We start from the raw sequence: 19,957 nt of genomic DNA on the forward strand, positions 1-19,957 counted from the left end.
GCCCCTCATCCAACAACTATTTTCAGAATTTCCTACTTTCAAAATGTTCCATGATGATTATACATTCCTATATTCATTCATTCATTCATCCATTCACTCATTCAGCAAATGATTATTTACTGACAAGTCAGGTCCGTGCTGGCACTGGAAGCAGAAGGGAAAAGGACAGTAGCCCTCAAAGAACTCACTGTTCAGGCTGGGAAATCACCAAGTGGTGAGACAGTGACAGTTCCTGTTGGGAGAGACACAGGCTTCAGGAGGCACAGATCAGGAAGCTCCACCTAGTCTGGGTGAAAGTTAGGAAGGACAAAGTAAGTTCTGAGGGCTTTCTGGAAGAAGTGGCCTTGAAGCTGTGAGGAGAAGTCAGCCAGATAAAAGGGTACTTGGACATTCCTGAAACCCAGGATGCCTCAAGAGTGGGACAGTAGGTACAGTGATGGTCACTGGAGCCGTGAGACTCAGGGAGGATGTGGTCACAGGGGTCAGGGGCACAGCCCAATCAATCGAGACTGAGCTGCAGCTTGAGGATGGGAGGCTCCCAAGATCAAATCCGGAAAAGAAGGCTAAGGGGAGAGGACCCCAGGCTCACATTGCAGAGTACTGATCCAGGCCCTATTGCTAACAAATTTGAAAGGGTGCCAAAATATCCCTGAAGGAATCAAAATATAGACTAGTTACTTGAAGATTTCACCAAATTCCCCTAGTACAACCGATGAAACAAAATCAGCTCTTGTTCCTGCTCAGAGGAGTCCTAAAGTGGAAATTTTACACACAGGCACACACATACACACACATACACACACACACACACACACTTCTTGCTAAGCTTACTTATTTCTTTCTGTTAATATTGTTTGCACAGGTCTGTGCTACTTTCCAGGGACAGCTACAGGGAAGATTTCCTAGGAGTAGTAGTAACCTTTACTCTGAGAACTGAAAGAGATATGTCATGGGGCAGATGGGGGTGGGGAGAAAGGAAGGGAAGAGTGTGTCTGGCAGAGGAGACAGCATGTATAAAGACCTGAGGTGCCAGGCCACAGAGTATGAGGGGCGAGAAAGAGGGGAAGGCCTCGTAGTTAAAGTTGCACTGTGAAGACACTGATTGGTCTGAAGTGGGATAGTGATGTGATCAGATTTGTATTTGAGAAAGAGCACTTTGGATGCCGGATATAGCATGGGTATGGGTGGGGGAGCCAAGAGAGGAGAGCAGAAAGACGTGTTCCTGCTGTAACTATCCCTGGGGGGTTGTCTGCAGTGCTGTGGTCATGTTGGTGGGCAGGAGGAGCAACTTGTCCGTTTCCTTCCTCCCACTCTCCACCCTAAGCCCATGCTGAAATCACAATCATTTATATCAACAAAAGGTGGCTTATTTTTCTCTCCTGGGTGACAAATATTCATCCTTTCTTGATTATATTCCATCCTGGCACTGTAGGTCATCCAGGATATGTGATACAGAAGAGAATGTGTCACCACTCCATAAGGAAAAAAAAAATCTGTTTAGTTGTTTAGACCACACCTTTCTTCTGAGCCCTCTAAGTCTGTTCTACATCCTGACGCTCCAAATTGCTCTGGAAACACCTACTGCCATCAGTGATAAGTGGCGGGGCTTGTTTTCTTGGGTCAGACTTCTATCAACCTGACAGGAGGCAGAGAAATGTGATGTTTGTAAGTTTTGGGGTGGGAGAAGTTGGGAGGGTGGGAGGAAGTGGAGGCATAGAGTGAGGAGCTTGCATCTTCTCAAGTCGAAACAAATTAACACAAAGGATTTTTCTCAAAACTAGGGTGTAGGAAGAATGTGACATTTGATTCTGGTTTATAATTGATGGAGAGTAATAGGGGTAGATTTTGGAGGCAACGATGCTTTCAAAGTCCCTTCTGTGGTCTCCTGTGCTTTAGGGTTTATTAGTGTCCAAAGGTTGGAGGCCCTGGCCAGAACATGCTCAAGGCATTGGAAATACTTCTTGGAATCACATCATTCTACCTGCATAGGATAGGTTTGAATGCAGGCTCAAAAGTCAGCCTGCCTGAATTCAAAACCTGACATTGCCACGTAGCTATGTGATCTTGGGTAACTCACTTAAACCCTCTGAGACTCAGTTTCCCCATTTGAATATTGAGATGCTGATATTACCCACTTCACATGATTGTTTGAAGGTGAATGCCATGTACCTGGTACATCATATTAATAGTTAGCAGTCATGGAATACTTACCATTACCTGTAACCAAACCATCTGACAATTCAGATTCCCTCCCCACCCCCAACCATTTGTTATCTTACTTCTTACTGCTACAAACAAACAGTTCTTGAGAATTCCTCATATTCTCTGGAATAAATAGTTTCAAACAAGACACACCTAAAAACCAATATTTGGAGCTATGAAATAATTGATTTGTTTTCTAATTGATTGACTTTGTTCAGTATTAAGTATCTGCAACCTAAGTAAACATAAAAAGGTAGAGAAAAATAGTAAGATCAAATTTTAAAGTTTGTATCATAATGCAGAAAAGAAGTAAACATTTGAAAAGACTAAAGCTCAATGCAATCTACAATGAAACTAGAAAGCACAGATTTTAACAATGGTTGTTGAGCGATGAGGCTATAGGTATTCTGTTTTCTTTTTTCTATATCTGCATTTTCTAATTTCCTCTAAGGAATTTATATTACTTATACACATTTTAAAAATCATAATTAAAAAGTAAAGAAAAATCAGTGCAAATGCAAGTGCTGTTTCAAACTTCAGTCTGAATGTTCATAGCAATGCAGAATAAGCTAGTTACAGCTTCAAAAAATTAACTAGTTTAATTCATGCTGTTTGTTCACTGAGAGTTAATTTAATATACTTATCCTAGAAAATAATGCATTATTCAGTTTAATCAATATTCATTTGTTCTTTGCATAATCATATTTGCAAAAGCATTTATTAACAATGTGCCTGCAGACTCACAGGGCAAGGCCATGCTATAAGTAGAGTAAAATTCTTTAAATGAAAGAAAAACAATGAATTTATCAACATTAGACAAATGATTGATTCTAATATGCTGCAGGTTTTCATTTAAAATGCATCCAGGAGTCTTTTGTATATGTGTTTTCATTGGAAGGAGCAATAGATACACTGTCAAATTAATGAATATCATGTTAATTTGAGAGGAAATTAAATCTGGGTTATTGAAGAGTTGGCATATTGGTGCATGTAACATTGGCTCTTTTCACATATCCTCAAATGACTGGAACAGTCAATGCTATGGATATTTGCAAATGTTTGTTGTTGTGTAGCTAAGAAATACATATTTTTCCATTTTAATTCAGATGTTTAGCATTATGTAGACACAGACAGAAACTCATGCTAGGTTTTTCAAACATTGTGACTTGAAAAATGTCACCTTTTAAGACTAAAGACAAGTTTCCTATGAATAAATTCCATTTGCACTGTTACAATTTTTCTTTGTTTTAGATTGTGATTTTTATTTCTCATTGATTAATTTTCTGTAATTTTTCAGAGCTCAGACTTTCAAGGAAAAAAAAAGGAAAATTAGATGTAGAGAATTGCCGATTAGCCTCCATAAGACATTCAGGAGAGTATACCCTTTGGAGAAACAGGTAACATTACAATGGTACCTGTGTTTCCATTTTTTTTGTTTAGGTTTTTTTCCCTTTTAAGCTGAAATATAGTTGTAAATATTTTTTTTAAAAAGTAAAGCAATCAATTAAAGCTATTTTCAGCTGGATTGGAAACTTCCAGGTAAATGTAGCTTGGGGCAGAGTTTGGAAGAGGCTAGTGTAAACACTCTAACTTTCAGATGTAGAACTAACATTGCTAGTTCTACATAGTTTTTCTCATGACATGCAACTTAAACATCATTTTTTTATCCTAGGGGAAGTGTCTAAAGCCTTAAACTCCATTATTATTCACTAATAACTATACAAATATGCCTACTACTAAGATAATACCCCACAAATGGGGGAAAGAAGAGAAGAAGTAATAGTAAGAAAACTTCAATTGTCAGAATGGTCATGGCTATCTTCCAAACACAGGTGGATCTCACTTAAATACAACTCATTAGGTGGAATATACTTGTGAAAGTAGAAAATTGTGGTAATTATTCTTCAACTAGCATCTCATGCCTCAACTATGCAGAAAGATAAGGTATCTTCTCTAGACTGAACTTAAAAGGGCATTGAGCAAACATCGTAACCACTGGCAGCCTTGAACAGGATGATTAAATAAATAAACAGTTAAGAGATTTCCTATACGATAAACTCCGTTACAGAAGGGACAGCTAAATGCTTTGAGTTTTCAAAGAAAATATTTATCTAGGGAGAGGTGAGCAATGGAATACAGTTAACAACAAGGCAACACACAGGACACACCTTCTTCTTCAGATGTAATCAGAGTAGTATTTCTAATCGTTTACTATTAAAGTATGTTTTATCTAAAATATGTGATTTTTGAAAGCCTTGTCATGTTTTTTTATTGTGGTTGAAAAAAACCCTTGTCACATTCTAAAACATGATTTGTATTACTTTTTAGTAGCCCGAGAATCCTCATGAATACAGCTATAACTTTATGACAGAGGTTGTTAAGGGAAATATGGTTTAATTTACAAAACCAGACATCAGAGCCAACATTTCTGGAAAACATCCAGTCAGGAAAGGCAAGCACATCTGTGCCTGAAGTGGCTGGGTCCCAGCAGTTTTGGCTGCTTTCCAAGGGCAGCTGCCAGGCCACATCTCTGTTCAATGCAGTCAATGCCAGATCAATCATTTTAATCAATTGGCAGGGTGACAATAATTTGTCAAAGACTGAAGATCATATTCAGATTTAAATGTAGAAATAAGCTTTCCTTAATGCACCTAAGAAAAATGTTTAAAGTTCCTAAATTCTGTATCAAACTCAGGGGCTTCTCAGTTTGTGATTTTAGAAATGACCCTTAATAATAGGGATGGCCCCAAGAATGTGCTTTTTTTTCCCTTTTTAGTCTCTCCAGCACAGTCTTACGCATGTGTTAAGGAAAGGCTTACTGTAACTATCCTGCCAGATCAGCACAGATACGGGTACAGTAGCCCAGGCAAACAATCATTTACAGTGCAACCTCAGGTCCTAGTATGGTGACTGTTTCTTCTTGGAGATGAATGCCTGCTTTATAGGTATCCATTAGTCAGGACCCATCTTTGTCAATCAGGGCCACTATCTCTTATGCAGAGGAGACCTTTCTCAGTTGAGGGGAAGTTTTATTGGGGGAGGGTGCAGAGGGGATCAACTCAGAGAAAAAGCTCCCACGGGACACAGGGTTAGTTACTCAGGTGCCAGCAAACTCACCTGGCAATCCATCTGTAGACTCCGGAGGTCCCCAGCTGAATAAACAAAGCCGAGCTGTCATTTACAGAGAGGGATAAACATAACATAACAAAACAAAACAAAACTCTCTCCCAAACCCAAGAGGAAATAATAAGTTTTATAAGGGGTCATGTTACCTAGAGTACATTAATATTTTCACTCTTACAGTAGCTTCTCGTGAAACTGAAGAACTACCATGTTATATTTACGAATACTCTTGTTAAACAAAGGTATCTTTAAGATTAATTACCCTGTGATTTAACAGTTGCTATGTCACTGCCATTGTATGCAAAGGTAAGGATACAACCATAGTTATCTCCATCTTTAGCCTGTCTCAGTGTTATCCTTTATTTAGCAAGACTTGGTACTTCCTGCTCCATTCCATTCCAATCAATGTTGAAATGTCATACTTTGATTTATACATTTTTTGTACTCATATATCTCTAAAAAGGCTGCATTTCTTTTCTTTCTTTTTCTTTTCATTCTTTTTATAGAGACGGAGTCTCGCTATGTTGCCTAGGCTGGTCCTGAACTCCTGGCCTCAAGCGATCCTCCCTCTCAGCCTCCTGAGTAGCTGAGACTAAAAGGCATGAGTCACTCGGTTTGGGCTGCATTTCTTAAGTGGGCTGGCTACAGTGCTTGATTTTGAAAAGGCATATTGAAAAGGCTCAATTTAGAGAACTGTTGCTTAAAACACACAGTATTATGAAGTCATATAACATCAAACAATGCTGTTCTTAATTTTTTAAACTAGCCATCCCAAAGGATCTGCCTCCCAAATCCTATCAATCTAACAAGAAAAATATACCTGTGTTCAAATTAAGTCACTCATCTTAAAACTCTTTTTATTAGAAAAATTTTCAGAATATACAAAGGGAGAGACGATAGCACAGTGAAGCACCATTGACCCATCACCCAGCTTCAGTAGTAATTATGATTTTGCCGTACTTGTTTCACCTCCTACTGCCTCAGACTGCATCATACTAAAGCAAATGCCAGAATTGTGTCATTTCACCCCTGTGCACTTCAGATACCTTTTAAAAAGATGTAGACATTTTCTTAGATAAAGCGAATGCCATTTTCGTAGCTAATACAATTAATAATAATTCCTTGTTATCATACAATACCCAGTTCATATTCACATTTTTGAGATTATCACAAAAGTACAGACCATTCAATTTAATCATTCCTCTATAAGGACCAAGTAGGAACCTCAGGTCAGAGCGCCTAACCAATTTTTTTATATAGAACAACCCTTTGAGTCTACACCCCAGAGCTCCGCATTTGGTTAATGTTTGTTGAATCTGGCCTTTCTCTTATTCGAGGAAAGAAATCAAAAGTGACACAAGGAAAGGTAGTTTTTCCAAGGCAGCTGCAGCTTTCAGGATTGAAGCCCAAGAAAGCTGCTATTGATTTCTGTAGCCTCCTGCCCAAGTGTGGTAATGCTTCTCGTGAATATTGAAGGCATATTGAAAAGGCCACCTTCCTAGCTGTCTCTGTTCTCTGTTCACTGTGTGCATCTGCAGTTAATTGAGAGGCATGGAATTATTTGGCTGATTAAAGAATCAACTAACCCAAATTGAGTGGTTTTGTTGTCTCCTTTTTCATTCGATTCAACTATAAAAGATTAAGTAAATGCATTTCCTCTCCCTTCCAAAGGTGCAAAATCTCGAATGCATGCCAGCTAACTGTTCTCTCCTATGACTAATTGATGTTTTGCACTCAAAGCCTTGAAAAATAATCTTTTCCATGCCCAGTGCTGGTTGTAACGAGATATATTATGCTGACAGCTTGAGTTCTTGCAAAGGTATGAAACTCAGCGTGTAAATAATTGTGTCTGCAATTTTAAAATTTGATATAAACGGTGCACTGTTCAGGGTGAAAGCTATGCTTGCCAACACTTGGCCAGCTGTGCCCCAAAGTGCAGCTCAGCCACTGTTTGGCCCCAGCAGCCTTTAACCAGCCCCTGTGTAACCTGGGCTGCTGTGTAAGTGCCTGGCACAGCACCTAGCACAATGCTTGGCAAATGGCGATTAGTCAACAACTATTTGTAGGATGAATGAATGAATGAATGAGTACAGAAAGAAAACCAATCTTAACAGAATAAAAGTTTATTTCTCACCACAAAAAGAAAACTAAATCAGACAGTCCCAGACAAGCCCACAAGAGGCTCTGACAGAGCTCAATCCCCTGTGTAGTCACCATACGCTATTGGTTGACTCACACTGGCAAGCCACAGGGCACCAATGAAATCTCGCATTTTCAAATGAGTATTTTTTTTTTTTTTGAGACAGAGTCTCACTCTGTTGCCTGGGCTAGAGTCCTGTGGTGTCAGCCTAGCTCATAGCAAACTCAAACTCCTGGGCTCAAGTGATCCTCCTTACTCAGTCTCCTGAGTAGCTGGGACTACAGGGTGCACCACCACGCCCGGCTAATTTTTCCTATTTTTGATAGGGGATAAATCTTTCTATTTTTGATAGAGATGGGTCTCTCTCTTGCTCGGGCTGGTCTCGAACTCCTGACCTCAAGGGATCTTCCCACCTTGGCCTCCTAGAGTGCTAGGATTATAGGTGTGAGCCAATGCACCCAGCCTCAAATAAGTATTTAACGTGTTTTTTCTCAAAGGACCTGGTCATCTCCCTAACACTCACTAATTAGTATTTTTTAATTCTAGATAAGAAAGTAAAAAATCATAGTGAAAAAACTCTCTAAAGCTGTAAATAACAATGTTTCAGTTATGAAAAGCATGAAAACAGGTCAACTCAACTGGCACTGCTGGGCAGTCTTGTAGGCAGGAGCTACTGAATGTTAGAGTCCTACACAAGAGCTCTAAAACAATGCCTGGCCTTTGACATGGTAATCTCACTTATGAGACTATATCCCAAGGAAATAATCCAAAAGACAAAATATAATTTTATAAGGATATTTATAGCAAGGCCATTTATATTAAGGGAAAATTGGAAACAGCTCAAATGCCTAACAGTGAGGAGACTGACTAAGCCAAGAATATCATACCAGCTCTGTGGGGCAGTGCACAGCCATTAGCCCATAGAGCAGGTGGTTTATTTCAATGCGTACAAATGTCTGCAAGAAATAACGTTAACTGGAAAAAGCAGAACACAAAACATCATGTGCCGAGTGATTACAACTCTGTGAAAATGTATCTGGTATTTTGAAAAGGGTAAGAAAGGCATCAAGAGGGATGTAAACAGAACTGTAGGTTCACTAAATTTTTTTTCTACATTGTGGATAGCTGTTTAAGTGTATAATGTATAGAAAGGAAGGAAGGAAGGAAGGGTTGAAGGAAGAGAGGTAACAAGGAAGGAAAAAAGGGAAGGATGGAGGGAGGAAGAAAGGGAAAAGAAACTACTGAGTGCAGACCAACACTGCCATTTTAAACATTCTGTCATTCACAGATGTTTATAGATTAACAACACTAGAGAGAAATACAAGTGGGAAATCAGAAAGACCAGGGAACGTCTAAATGGTAGTCTATATGCCTAATAGAAAGTCGAAATTCATTTGGGACAAGATCCCTTCTGAATGCCTTGCAGCATTGGATCAACAATTGGAAGCCATAATGACCAAGATGTGCTCAGTCTCCTACAGGGAAAGACAACTTCCCGCAGCCAGCAATGTTTGTTCCTTAGCAAACCACTTTTCAAGTGATGATGTCATCATTAAGGAAAAAATCAACATCTGCAGAATTTGCCATCACCCAGCAGAAAACAGCATGCCAAAACCTCTAGAATTGATTTCTGTGCATTTGCAGCACACCCTCCGGATTCTGGGGCTTAAATTAATCACTAATGAAAATTAGAAAGCATTAGTTTTGGATTGTATTTGCAGCATGGCCCCTGTAACTAAAGGGGGAAGGGTCTTGGAAAATAAGCAAAATCATTGCTTAGGATTTAGTCCTGAGGTTCACTGTAGGATATTTTCACAGATTTTTTTAAATCTTTTGTCCAGGTTAAAATTAGCCTCCATTGTCACTGATTTTTTTTACTCAGTATTTCTTACAAATGCAATTATAATTAAGAGGTGAGAATGTAATGTGTTTTAGAAGAAAGAGCATTACATGCCTGTGTCTGTTGGAACATTTTGAATATTACAGGACCAAATTGAGGGGGAAAATCCCCTTAAAATTATTTTAGGTATCAAGGCATCCTATATCAACATGCAAGTGGGGGAGAAACCAAAGGGGATGACAGACGGCTGAAATGTGTTTGATCTGAAATTTTTCATTTATGCCACCATTTTATTGCTGCAAAGGGACTACAGCAAAATGGTGGCTGCCTATACTGTATTTCTTTGAACAGGATATATGTAAAATAGCCACCCCCTGTGAGGTGGTTAATATGCTGCCTCAGCCTTAAAAGCAGTGCCCTTCTCGATACACAGACTGACTCTCTGGCATTTGTGCTGATATTGAAGTTGCGAAATCAAATATTAAGAAACTATGTTTCTCTCAAAAGAAAAAGATTTACCAGTTTAATTACACAGTGTGTCCCTGTTCTTTACATCTCTCTCTCTTCCCTCCCCCATACCCCCCTGGGGAACGGAAAGAATTCTGGTGCCATAAGAAACCTAGAGCTCTAAGGAGCCTAAATGCTTTGACTGTATTTGTGAACATGAGATCTATTTAAAGACCAGTGACTAGGTCCTGTTTTTCCTCTTTAGCCACTGTTGGAGGTTCATATGGTGTGATTTTTCTCTTAGCTGCAAAATAAGCAGTGATTCTGTGCATTTTGTGATTTTTTTTTAAATGAGGGAATAAAGAAGTAGACACTGATCACTCCCCTGTTCCTAAACAAAGGACTGGTTTTTAATCTCTATCCTTTGTCCTCTGCCTCCTTTCATACTCTCTCAGATTCTAAAGAAGTTCATCATCTTTTCCTTTTCATATGTACTGACTTTGTGTGTGTGTGTGTATGTGTGTGTATATGTGTGTTCTGTATGTGGTGGATACATTTCCTCAGCTATAAAATGGAGATAATACTTCTTGTTCTACTTCACCTTGTAGAGTTTTTATGAGGATAAAATGAGATCCAGTATGTGAGAGTACTTTGAAACAAGTTGAAAGCCTACTACGATTGAGAGTGATTACCATCACCATCTTTTCCTTTGAGATCTAGATAGTATTTAAGCCATTAGTAGAGTCCTGAACTAGATAATTTCTAAATTTTGATAGTAATTTGCTGGAAGGTGAATACTTTTCCAATGAATTTAAGCAAAGTTTTTGTAAGGTTTGTCCATTACACAGGGTCTCACAGTGTTCCCAAATTGGCCACTTATTAAGCTATGGTTTAGGTCTGTGCATCAGAGGTATAAAAAATGACCAACAGAGCCCTCAGGTCAGCTTAGGCAAAGGGAAGGGATGGATAGCAGTGTGGGCAGGAGAAAGTGGGAAATGTGCTCTTTCACCACCAATTACTTCTAGAAAAATGTGCCTGGGGGAAAGGAATGAGGCTTGGATACCATCTTTATTTTGGCAAAAGGTAATTAAATCAGCATTAATCTTTATTCTAAAATCTTATTTAAAATTATTCTTTAGAGAATTAATATTGTTAAAATGCCCATACTGCCCAAAGCGATTTACAGATTCAATGCATTCCCTATTAAAATTCCAGTGCCAATGTTCACAGAAATAGAAAAAACAAACCTAAAATTTGTATGGATCCACAAAAGACCCTGAATAGCCAAAGTAATCTTAACCAAAAAGAACAAAGTCAGAGGCATCACACTACCAGATTTTAAAATATGCTACAAAGCTATAGCAATCAAAACAGCATGATACTAGCATAAAAACAGACACACCAACCAATGGAATAGAATACAGAGCCCAGAAATAAACCCACACATCTATAGTCAATGAATTTTTGACAAAGGTGCCAATAACACACAAGGGGAAAGAACAGTTTCTTTAATCAATGGCATTGGAAAAACTGGATATCCACATACAGAAGAATGAAACTAGACCTTTATCTCACACCATATATACAAATCAACTCAAAATGGATTAAAGACTTAAACATAAGACTTAAAAGTATAAAAATACTAGAATACTAGAAGAAAACATAGAGGGAAAGCTCCATGACGTTGATCTGGGTAGAGATTTCTTGGAGATGACCCCAATGCACAGGTAATGAAAGCAACAATAGACAGATGGGATTGCATCAAACTAAAAAGCTTCTGCACAGCAAAAAATAAACAATAGAGTGATGGGACAACTCACAGATTGGGAGAAAATGTTTGCAAATCATACATTGGATAAGGGGCTAATATGTAAAATATACAAAGAATGCAAATTACTCAATAACAAGAAAACAAATAACCCCATTAAAAATGGACAAAGAACTTGAATAGATATTTCTCAAAAGGAGACATACAAATGACCAACAAATACATGAAAAATGCTTAACATCTCTAATCATCAGAGAAATGCAAATTAACACCACAATGAGATATAACCTCACACCCATTAGATTGGCTATTATCAAAAAGATGAAAGATAAGTGTTGGTAAGGGTGTGGAGAAAAGAGAACCCTTATACACTGTTGGTAGTATTGTAAATTAGTATAGCCATTATGGAAAACTACATGGAAGTTTCTGAAAAAACTGAAAATAGAATTACCATAAGATTCAGCAGTCTCACTACTGATTATATACAGAACAGACTTGAAATCAGTATGCCAAAGAAGATATCTGCACTCCCAAGTTCATTGCAGCATTATTCACAGTAGCCGAGATATGGAATCAACCTAAGTGTCCATCATTGAATGAACAGATTAAAAATGTGGTATATATACACAATGGAATATTATTCAACCATAAAAAACATGAAGTTCTGTCATTTGTGACAACATGGATGAACCTAAAGGACATTATGTTAAATGCAATAAGCCAGGCACAGAGAGACAAATATCACATGATCTCACTTACATGTGGAATCTAAAAAAGTCAAACTCATAGAAGTAGAGAGTAGAATGGTTAGCAGAAGCTAGGAGGGTGGGGTGGATGGGAAAAAGAAGCATTGGTCAATGGGTACAAAATCACAGTTAGATAGGAGGAACAAGCTTTGGTGTTCTATTGCACAACACTGTGACTATAGTTAATAAGAACGTACTGTGTATTTCAAAATAGCTAAAGGAGAGGATTTTAAATGTTCTCACCACAAAGAAATGATAAACATTTGAAGTGATGCATATGCTAATTAGCCTGATTTGTTCACTTCACAATGTACACATGTATCTCATTGTGCCCCATATGGGGTACAGTAACAGGACATTGTACCCCATAAATATATATAATTACTATTTGTCAATTAAAGACAAAATAAAACTTTTTTTAAAAAAGAAAAATCAAACAGGGCAAAGGGTAAAAAAATATTCTTTAGGAAGTGCTGGGGTGCCCCTTGAGCTGAGGCAGTTTGTAATTAAGACCATGACCTCAAGCGGTTGCTACTGAGTTGCTAAGGAATATCTGCCACCGAAAGCTATGTAAATACATGCACAATCAAAATGAAATGATAGGCCACTTGCTAAGACTTTATCGAAGATCTTAGGAAGGTTTTATTTAAAATGGCTGGCTGCATTGTCCTGCGGTCCCAACTTCAGGAATAGATTGTACCTTTTAGGGAGAATGTAGGGATTTCCAAGGCATCAGACCCCTGGTGATCTCCACCTCTTATGGGGCATGGGGGTGCTTGTTCACTTTCACACATTCAGCACTTTGTACATTCTACATCAATCCCTAAATCTGCCATCACTACACCTACTATGAACTGCTGAACAATCACTAAATAAATGGGCACTTTGAGGTGTCATTTTTGGATGTCACCTGTTTCAAAAGCATTACCTTCTTTAGGTTATAGCAGTTCATGCAATTTCTCATTTTGCATTCAGTTTTTATAAAAGTGAATGGAAAGTAGAAAACATGATAATAAAAGTGTTGATACTAGTGAAAGGAAGCTCAGGTCTCTTAAAAATAATAATGATTGATACAGATGGAAATCATTACATGGTCCAAAATTAGGAATTTTTAATCTTAGTCTTTGGACTTAGTTTTTGGACTTAGGCCACTGGAGGCTCAATTGTGAAGGGAAAGAACACAATTAGAGAATATGTATTATACAAAATGCTGTGAATGTATCGTTGCAGATTGATCTGAGTTTTTCAATAAAATTTTTAGTTTTCTGGGAACACCCTCACCCTACCCCATATCATGTAAGACAATTTCCCACACATTTAAACTTCTACGTGTGTTTTTAGGAATCCATTAGGCATGAAAATAGGGGACTATGCATACACCAGAATTGTGGCACCAGGTGCAGTCTGAATTTCTTTCTGTCCCATGGACATAAAAATTCAGTTCTTAAGTCATACCATTTTGCTGTCTGGAATGCCTTCCTTTACCCTTTTCCTGATTGAATTCTTATCCAGCATTCCAGCACGACCTCCTTGAGGTAAGCTGACTTGGCCACACAAGCCTTCATCCCTCATTATTTTCCCGAAGTGCTCCCACAGCAAAAGTTAGTATTTAAAAACATACTGACTTGGAATGCTAGTGACTAGTTTGTGTTTTAGTCTCATCTCCGCAACCGGTCACAAGCCATCTGGAGCAAGAATGTATGTCCTGCCTCTTCTGTATCCCCCACAGTACAGAGGATGGAGTTGGCACTCTAATGGGCCAAAGTATGTCCACCTAAAATTCATATTGTGAAATCCCAATGCCCAGTACCTCAGAATGTAACCATATTTGAAGATAAGGTTAATAAAAAGGTGATTAAGTTAAAACGAGGCAGGTAGGGTGAGGACCTAATTCAATTTGACTGGTGTACTTGTAAAAAGAGGAATAGACACCAGGAATGCACGTGCACAGAGGGACAGCCATACGCGTAGCCAGCAAGAGGGCAGCCATGGGCAAGCTAAGGAGAGGAGGCCTCAGAGGAGACCAACCCTGGTAGCTCCTTGATCTTGGATTTCAAGCCTCTAAAACTATACAAATACAAATGTCTATTGTTTAAGCCATTCAGTCTATGGTATTTTGCTATGGCAGCTCTAGCAAACTAATGCAGGCACATGGTAGGAACTCTATAAATGCTCCTAGGTTATCTCTTTGGAGGAAAGAGAGAATAATGAGAAAAAGGAAAACTATTAAACTGTAGCAATACAACCAAGTGAAAATTAGAAAGTATCATGAACATAAATAACAACATTAACTAATTAAGCAGAATTTAGACTAATTAACAAGGGTTGGTAGTTCTACACAACTATCCCCCATGAGAGCTAACATTTATTGTTTACCACGTGCTTTGTTTTACATGGATTAACCTGTTTAATTTTCACAACTCTATTAAGGAAGTACTATTATTATCCCCATTTTGCAGATGAAGAAACTGAGGCCTGGAAAGGTTAAATGACGTGCCCAAGTTCACACAGCTAGTAAATGAAGGAACCAGACTTCAAATGCAGGCAGTCTGCCTTTAGGGCAGGTACTCTTATACTGGCCTAATACCACACTCATGGAGCATGCTTTCAAGTGCTTTAACTCTGAAAACCTAAAATACATTTTGCCAAATACCTTTGTCTGTTTTTTAACAAAAACTTTGTTGCAGTATAAATGCACCCATTTTAAGTGTACAGTGCCTTAGTTTCTAAACTCTTCCGCATTTTGAGAGAAATGAAATTATTTTGATTTACTTATACTTAGTTCATCAAAGTGGTAGCTCATAAAACCAAGTTGAAATTTAAGAGTCCTTTGGTCCTTCCTTATAATTGGCTTTTCCTAGAAATAGTAATTGCAATTAGCCAAATGCAAATAGTATCTAACCCCAACCAATTTGAGTTCTGTTCAGCACTTCTGTTTATTCTCAAATAGGTTCAAAAATCTAACACAGTATGACATTTAATCCCAGCAATCCAATATTTAAACCAGATTCTCCAGTTTAGATGAGGAAATGCATCTTGAGAAGATCACTGTTAAATTTGGCCTGCCAAAACTTGCTAAAGTTTTATAAGAATCTAGCAGAGTTGCCATTCTGCTGCATTTCTATTGCCTGCTTGACAATAAAGCTAAATGCTAAGATGTGAAAAAGCTGCTTCCTGCAGTGGAACCAAACCTGTTTTGGTTCAGTTTTGAGGTATATTACAGAATCTTTTCTTAGTTGCAAGGAAACGAAGTGATACAGTTGTTCAAACCTTTTCTGATACCTAAATGTCCCAGCAATATCCAGCTTCTGTTCAAACACTTGATGGAGATCTCACTACCTGTCTTGACAGCCTAAGAGAAGTCTCAATTGTGAGAAACCTGTCCACACTAATTTGTCCTTTTGCTGCTTTCCAGAATTATCCAGAAAACAATCAACTCCTTTCTCAGTTCATCAGTCCTCTAATATTTGAAGAAAATTCACACATCTCCAATCTAAGTTGGAAGTTTGTTCAGCTTTTCCCTCTGACAAGGTTTTGAATCCCAAGATCATGGTAGGAATTCTCTGTGTATATTTGTTAAAATTCCTGTCGTAGTGTGTCCCACCCAGAACCAAACATAATCCTCTAAACATGGCCCAATTTGCACAAAGCACAGAGGATCCCTCATCTTCTGTTTGATATTAGGTTGAAACATATGCAATTGCCATTTTCTGTAGGACAAAATGGCCAAATATCAATAATTTCAGTTCATCAACCTACTATATTTTTATTAATGCAATCTAAGATCAAATTAACCATTTTGCCAGCAACATCATACCGTTGACAAATATGGAGCTTAGTCAACTGAAACATACAGCCCTTTCTTTGTCCCATGCACTGCTAAGTCCCATTCCCCCAGTCTTGAAATTGTGCAGTTGCTTTATTGGACCTAGGTCCTCACTTAACATTTATTTACGGTAATATTCAAAGAAGCCTTTGGAGACATTTGTTCTATCATCCAAAATATAGACTCTCCTTCATGTTTGTGTCATTGCCAATCAGATCATCATGACTTCAAAATCCTCATACAGGTTGGTGGACATTATCGTGCCAAGGAAAGAAACGGAAGAGCAGTTTATTAGTTAGCCACCTTCTATTTCAGGGAAATATCTAAGTTACTCTGTACTTATTCCATCAAAGAACATGAAGTTTAATTTGACAAATTCCTCTCCTCTCCTTCCCTGTGGCCACTTAATCTCAGGTACCACATACACTTCAATGTGGTCGATAAAGACAATAAACGTGCTATTCAGTCAACTTCACCCAGTGGCCCAATCTCTGGGCTTTTTTTTCTTTTTAAAGACAGGGTCTTACTCAGTCACCCAGGCTAGAGTGCAGTGGCATGATCATAACTCACTGTAGCCTCTAACTCCTTGGGTAACTGGGACTATAGGCATGTGCCACCACACCTGGTTAATTTTTCTATTTTTGTGGAGATGAGATCTCTCCGTGTTGCCCAGGCTGGTCTCAAACTCCTAGGCTCAAGCGATTTTCCCACCTTGGCCTCCCAAAGCACTGGGATTAAAGGTGTAAGCCACCGCACCCAGCCCTCTGGGCTCTAGTGTTTATTTAGTTACTGCCTCCAGATGTGGTATGCCCCCTTGGAAGAGCTCTTTGGTTCCCTCTGAAGGAATTTCTGTACCTGACCCCAGTGTAGCTTCATAGCTCTCCAGCAGAGCTTGACATCTGACCTGGCCCTGTCTTGTGCATCCCACCCCCAGCCCAGTATCCACCTAGCCAATCCCCTTTATGTGGGAATGAAGCCCTACTTTCTAAAGACCTTGATTCAGGGAGAACTCTCCCCAATAGTTGAGGGACTTGGTGTCCAGGAAACATAGTGGGGGACGTGGAGCTGTCATATAATCAACCTTGTCAAGTGACCTTACCCCTCTGGTTTGCAGGCCCCTCTATATCCCCAAACCTTTCTCCCATCTTCTGGTCAATGCCAAGAATTCTATGATTGGTAATTCATTCCTTGTTTCTTCAAGGAAATCAATGCAGGGTTCTCCAGCTGTTTCTCTGACTATGGCTATGGGAGGAAGGGGGAAGGAAGAAAAAGTCAGGAAACACTTAAAGAAACCAGGAACTTTGGATTTGTACCTTAAGTGAATGCAAGTGAATGAAATAAATATCAAATCTCACTAAATAATAATAACAGCAAATATTCAAACAGAATTTTCTTCACATCAGCCCTGTGAGGCAGGTCAAAGTGTTAGCCCTGTTTCTACCTGGAAAAACTGAGACCACATAATTTGCCCAAGGTTGTATATCTGATAAAGAATAGAGTCAGGCTCTAAAGATAGTAAGTCTGGCCCCAGAGCTCAAGTTCATAACCACCAAGTTATAGTGCCCCTAGCTTCATCACTTCTCATTCCCTCCATGAGTCTTTCCTGTTGATAGTGAGAAGAGTCCACAGAGCTCAGACAGTGAATGGGCATCAATTAAAAAAGTCACCTGAAGCAGCTCTGTGACAGGTTCTCTGGGCTTGTTCCATATGGAGAGGATCATTATCCCCACCAGGGGCCCTCTCTGACTGGCACATGGCGGAGTTAATGGGTGGATGGCAGATTTGGACTTGCCTCATCAATTTTTCTGTAAGGATCATTGCTATTTGAGTAATGGAGTACAGCTTCTTAAACCAGAGGGGTTCAGGATCCACAAGAAAACTGACATAATTAGATAGCTTTTGTTGTTAGTTGAATCGCAGCAAAGATTGGCTGACTTGTTTGGGTGAGCAAATAAGCCCACAGGTGAAGTTAAGTACATCACAGAACCTCAAAACTAGATGAGACTTTAGAGAGTCATCTGGTCCAGCAACCTATGAAACACTGGAATTGCCTCTAACCACTCCTCTCCCCAGACACATACACCACCAGCAAGCAGTACTCTAGCTTAAACACCTCCAGGAATGGAGAACTCATTACCTCCTAGAACTGACATTTTTGTTTGTTAAGTGCAATTCAATCCAGGTGAATAAGAATGGATTTTGTGCCTGTCAGAAGTTCACCACTTAAGTGGCTGGGAAGGAGAATTTTCAATACTTCTAACAGAGTCTCTGTCCCTGAGAGGCCACTGGCATTCAAGAGGAAAAAGGACTCCAGATTTGTCCTGGGATGCAATAATGAAAAGCCCGGTTAGCTAAATGAGAAATCCCACATTCCTCCTGGAGTTTACTGATTGAGCAGGCTGCAGGGAGCTTCTGGGCTGAGCTTTTGGGGCAGCTCCACTCTACTCCTCTGCCTTTTGTCTGGACTCTGGGTGCCCCCAGGGATGCGACTCCTACAGTAAATTTGTCGAAGGATAGCAGATAATGATATTCTTGAAGTTCAACCCTAAATCGTAGGGCCCTCTGAGAGATAGGTGGGAATAGTGAGCCAGGCAAGCCAGCAGGCAGAAAGGATGCCTCTAGGCACCAGCAAACACAGCCCAGGGCCCCCCAAAAACAGGTGATTAAACAGAAAGAATCATCACAGAGCTAGCACAGAAAGGATTAGGCATTAGCCTCCTTAGCACAGATTCACCCTTCTCAGAGGTCTCAGCATTCCAAAGGTAACACTAGGCAATGCCTTAATGCCTTAAATTATAATAATCAATACCAGTTTTTGAGCACTTACTCTGTGCCTGGCCAGGTGCCTCGTACTTCATACACATTATTTCCTTTAATCCTACCCACAACATCGCTGAAAGGAAGATGTTATTGTTTTCCTCATTCTTCAGGCTCAGAGAGGTTAGGTAATATGCCAAGGCCACACAGTTGGTAAATGGCAGAGGCAGAATTCTAACCAGAACTGGAATCCAGGCTTTTGTGACTCCAGAATCCCTATGCTAACTACTTTATCATGCTACCGGTCCCAGTGAGGCTTTTACAGCCACCTTGAATCAATTTTTTCACATTGCCCCTAGAGCTACCATCTTGCTAAAATTTCCAGCTGTACTCAAAACCTTCAGTGGCTCTGTTTTTGCTTCTAGCTCAAAGCTCAGGATCCTAAGGGTAGTATTTAAGGCCTCCTCATTCTGGCCACAGCCAACCTTTCGGATCTGTTTTCTATTACTTGAATCATATACTCATGCCTCACTTTACCCCCTTCTTCTTCTTTTTTTTATCCATTGGCATTTTCATTTTAATTTAAAAACATGTTTTTTTCTTACTCCCTTCTTCTTATGCTCCAATCAGGCTGGCTGACTCATTCTCTGAAAATGCCGCACCTCATCCTATCTTCACTTACATTGCTTTCCTCTGCTTGAAAATCCTTCCTTAAGCACCCTCATTCTTCACCTTATAATGTTTTCACATCCTCTGGTGTTATAATTATTCCTGCAAGAACATCTCTCCTAGTCAAAGCAGAAATCTCCATGAGCACACAGGAGCCTACTGAACAAATGTCAATCATAATTTGAGACCTAGGTGTCCAAAGAGAGGTTCTTGGAAAATGTAAGCCCTCAGCCTTCTCAATCAGGTCCCAAAAACTTCTGTTCAGTTCTGTGGATGAATAAAGGGAGTTGTAGGTTTAGGGATTGCTCAGCCCAAAGCCCAGCCTCCTAGGCATGGTCTCCGGCAGGTGTAGGCCATACCAATAAGTACAATCCAGGAAGGGGAGGAAGAGAAGCCCGAGAGAGGCACTAAGAACTCTGACAATGTTATCTCATTCACT

The sequence above is a fragment of the Propithecus coquereli genome, unplaced genomic scaffold (genome assembly GCF_000956105.1).
Source record: "Propithecus coquereli isolate 6110/MARCELLA unplaced genomic scaffold, Pcoq_1.0 Scaffold478, whole genome shotgun sequence".
In the NCBI taxonomy this organism is placed as follows: domain Eukaryota; kingdom Metazoa; phylum Chordata; class Mammalia; order Primates; family Indriidae; genus Propithecus; species Propithecus coquereli.